We start from the raw sequence: 4,994 nt of genomic DNA on the forward strand, positions 1-4,994 counted from the left end.
ATACATCATCTGTGATATCATCATCAAACACACTGACCTGAGATATTTTGTTACCACTTCCTTCCATCTACAAATGAAAGTTGTAGAACCACATCTAAAAAGCTGATAACAAAGCAGGCAGGAGGATGCACACCTGAAATATTGGTAATTGAGACTGCCCTCTTCGCTGAATTTGTTGCCCTTTTACCCTTTAATTCTGTTATATCACGTAAAGCATTTTTGAAAACTAACCCTTGATAGCATTTCATACTTCTGCTCCCTCTCTTTTAAAATTAATGATCCATTGAAATGCTGTAGGGTGGAGTGCCAGGGAGCACTGGACTTGTGATTGAATCAGTCATGTCATCATTTGTACATCAGAGTTTACAAACTGAAGACCCGTGGAAAAGATTGATTTAACCTCTTTCATTGTTGTTGTTTTTTTTTTAGCGTGACTTAATTGCCAACAATGAGAGGATTACACATAAAAATCGCAATTTCTGCCTTCTCTTAAAAAGCGGAAAATCTAGCAACACTGAACAAGTGTGTCAACGATGAACAGGCACATTGGCGGCTGACTCCTTTATGGGGTACTGGGGTCCCCTGCTCCTCGGAGGTATCACTCTGCCTTTTCAGTCATTTATGCATTTGGATTTGCGAAACTTGCCCTACATTTTGGGACATAGATGAGCAATGCACAGCAAAAATATCATATATAGGTTGTGCACACTTCAAGAAATTAAGAAGTAGAAAGGTCAATCAATGCAATAATAATAATCCTGTTGTTTATATTTTCTGGAGCAACATCAGCAAACCACAGTCTTAAGGCTTCTGATTTTCATTGAATGATAATGCCTAGTACTTTGTCATCGTGATTGAGCAAACACTGTTTCAAGATAAAGACGAGGGGAAGATCACATAGAATGTCAGAACTGGAAAAAAATTGAGAAGTGCAAGAGCTCAAACTTCCATTTCAGAAATAAGCTGTGGAGATCCAGAGATGTAAAGATCTTGTCCCATGTCACATTAGCTTCTTGTTGCCAGAGTCAGGACGGTGGGATTCCCATGCCAGGGGTCTTTCTTTTACTCTGCGGCTATTCTCTGCTTGCCTGTACTACATTTTCCTCTGATGTGTGTAAATCAGCCAGGTTGGGAAAAGCATAACACTGTTATAGCTGTATATTGCATATTTGTAACAGTTGATATTGATCTTTCTCATATTTTGGGGACTAGAGATGGGCAGTAACACTCATCAAAGACACTCAGTACAGTGTCATTCATACTCTATTAAAAGATTGGAGAGTCAAACAGTTAAAAGGTACTTAAAGATCTCTTCAAACTTTGCACATAGTACAAGAATCCATTCTGTAACAGTCCTGAAACCATCTTGCTTCCAATTAATTAATTCAACGGACAAGGCGTGCTCTACCCTATAAGGTAATTCGTCCTCTGTGTTATTGGGTTGGTAGAAACTTTCACCTGAGTTTCTAGGTGAAGGTAAGTGAAAACTGTTTCCTTGTAGACGTAACCCATGGGTGCAGGTGTACTTTCACAAGGACCATGAAGACGCCAGCTCTCCTCCTCCACGTCACTCCAGTGCGTCAGGCAGCCCTCACGTCTCCCTCAGGTCCTGACTTCTGACTAAGCCTTCTCAGTTACTCAGAGCCATTTCTGTGTGTGGCCAGGCTTCTGGGCCTCTCACAATCCTCATCACCTGATCATTTCCTTGATTATTAAAATGGAACACTTTGCTGATCAATGCCTTGCGAAACAAATAGGTTAAGTCTCCAACTGCAGCTTTGCTAAGCCAGAGATCCACATTGCGGAGACTTTCTGTGGCTTATAAACAGCAATAACAAGACACGTCCCCCTTGGTGAGATGGCTTTGTTAATAGTTCAAGGCTTCCATTAGTAACAAATGAATTTCTGAATTATCTTTTACCCATAAAATCTCTCAACAGTTCATGTGCCAGAACCCTCCCTACTGATTTCATCTTCAATTTGCCTTTCCTATATTGTTTCTCTGAAGTCGGTGACTTTGATAAGGTTCCATCCTTTTTCCACCTTCCTGAGTGGGAACTTGGTTGCTTCTCTCCTGTTGTGTGAGGTACATCCTTCTGATAGCTTTGGGAATGTCCTGTTTCTCTAAGAACACAGCTGGCCTAATCCTTTGCTTTAATCTCAGGTCCAAAGTCATACAGACTTGAGTTTGAATTCTAACCCCATTACTCAGAAATGGTATGACCTTGGGTAAGTTACTTAAACTCAGCTTCAGGTTCCTGGTTTAAAGAATGGATATATTAACAGTACAGTTGATACCTGATCCATGCTAACTGGGTAATGAATGTTTGTTGTTGCTGTTAATAATGCTATTGTAGCTCTGAACTTCCTATACTGCTCATAAGCAATGTGATCCTCTTCACACAGCCTTGTTTATCCCAGGATAAGTTGCTCCACCACAACACCGTTTCTCTAATTGAAACAGCTGATATTTTGTCTTCTTTAGCTCACTCCTCAATGGTGTCTATGACTCCAGTCCGAAGCACTATATATATCCTCCTTGGTATGGCTTTTTTCTCCTCCAACATGCTGGGTTCCAATTCCAAAACACTGGTGGTAATATTAACAATTCTATATTTATTCACTGTTTTGTGTCTAGAGGATTCACAACTTGGTTTCTAGACTAAATAAGTGACTATCAGTTAGTCTCCACAGAAGTCCAGCAAATCCACCCATTCACCACGTCATCCACACTTAGAGAGTCAGAGAGTCATCGAGTTGATGGATGGAACCCAACTGGGGTTTCAAGTTGGAAGGAACCCCAGGACATCACGTGATTCTACCCTTTCAGCCCAGTGATTCCCAAATTTCAGTATGTATAAGAATCATTGAGGATCCTATCAAAAATAGATTCCATTCCTGATAATTTATGTGGATACATTGCCCTCAAGGAGGTGGAGTGTAACTCCCCATTCTTTAAGTGTAGACCATGAATGGTGACTTCCAAAGAGTATAGTATGGAAGGGGGTGGGAGAAGAGTAACTTTACCATAGAGAAAGCTGTAAACCTCAGTCAGGTGATTAAGATTAACATCAATTGTGATAAGTCCTCTTGATAACACGTACACTTGATATGCAGTGATGAGAATGGCACTTTACCTCTGAGCTGTTCCTCCTCAAAACATATAACCTCAGTCTAATCATGAGAAAATCATTAGAAAATTCCCAATGATACCTGACCAGTACTCTTCAAAACTGTCAAGGTCATTAAAAATAAGGAAAGTCTAAGAAACCGTTACAGCCAAGAGGAACCTAAGGAGACACGACAACTAAACGTAATGTGGTATTCTGGGTAGGATCCTGGAACAAAAAAGGGACATTAGGTAAAACTAAGGAAATCTGAATAAAGTATGCACTTCAGTTAATAAGGAAGTATCACTATTGGTTCAGTAATTGTGACAAATGTACCATGCTAATGTAAGATGTTAATAATAGAGGAAACTGGGTGTGGGGTATATAGGAACTATGTACTATCTTCATAAGTTTTCTGTAAACCTAAATCTATTCTGAAATGAAAAGTTTATTTTAAAAAAATTTATTCAAAGATCTTCCCCAGGATTTTTATTTAGGAGGTGTGTTTGGGTGGGAGGGGGTTCAGGTTTGTGTATTATTAACACACAGTCTTGTTGATGCTGATATAATCAACCCAGACCATGCTTTGAGAACCCTGGTCTACTCTGAAGGTTCTCATCCTTGGCTGCACTTTGGATGTCTGTGCCCCATCCCAGATGCTCTGATTTAATTGATCTGGAGTGTGGCCTGGCCATTGGGATTTTTTTAAAGCCCCTTAGCTGATTTTATGTGTAGTCAACTTTAAAAATAACCTCTGTTCCTGTGATGTCCAATATAGTAGCTACTAGCCACATATGGCATTTAAATTTAATTAAAATTAAATAAAATGAAAAATTCAATTCCTACCCACATTTCAGTGATCAATAGTCACATGTGGCTAGTGGCTACTGTACTGAATAGTGCAGATAATGAACATTTCCATCATTGTAGAAAGTTCTGTTGGACAGTGCTGATCCATATAATTGGTGTGAAGGGGACATTTGTGGTCTTCTCCAGGGGCCTCTGAGAGGAAGAATGCCTAAAGAGTCCCTGTGAGTAATACGTAGGACAGGCCACTCTTATCATTGGTGAAAATCAGGATAAACAACTTGTCCTGGTTTGCCCAAGACTATCTCAAGCACTAACAGTCCCACATCCTGAGAAATCTCTCAGTTATGGGCAAACCATGATAGTCACTCTAGAGATCCAAGGCTTTAGGGAAGAAGAGCTTTAACTAGTAGGAGGCTGGGAGATTCGAGTCTAGTCAGGGAAGGAGGGAGGAGCTGATGCTAGGGATGTTTTCGCTCACTTGAGCCAGCTGGTGCCTGAATTGTCCTGTGTGCCCAGGATTTCACGAGGCAGGGATGTTGAACAGTGAATTCACCTGCCTTTGCATGATGGTTAAACCCCTTGCTCCCTGCTCCCTTGGTAGATCCTGACACCCAGGCCCCTACCTAACTTCTGTGTATGTGCTTCAACTCAATCCCTGGTCAAACCGAGACGTGTCTGAGTCTGATTCCCTGCTCCACTGCTTACTAGCTATGACGCCTTTTGCAAGATATTTAGCTTATCTGAGCCTCTATTTCCTCACCTATAAAAGGGAATAACAGTATTGCTTATGGCTGCTGTGAAGATTAAATGAGCTCATGTATATAGAGAAAATAGCTCAAAGTACTATCTGATAAATATTAGTTGATGTTATTATTATTTACCCTCTCCTCAGAATACCTTTGACCTTTATTGTTGAAAAATCACTTGCTAAGCATTTTCTGTGCTTGATTCAGTTCAGTTCAGGAAAAATTTACTGAATGTTCCAGGCTCTATGAATGCAAAGATGAAATCAATTTAGTCTTTGCCCTCAAACATGTTATAGTCTAGCCTGGAAGTTAGGTGTATTATTATGGA

This window comes from Equus asinus, chromosome 2 (assembly GCF_041296235.1).
Source record: "Equus asinus isolate D_3611 breed Donkey chromosome 2, EquAss-T2T_v2, whole genome shotgun sequence".
Classification (NCBI taxonomy): Eukaryota; Metazoa; Chordata; class Mammalia; order Perissodactyla; family Equidae; genus Equus; species Equus asinus.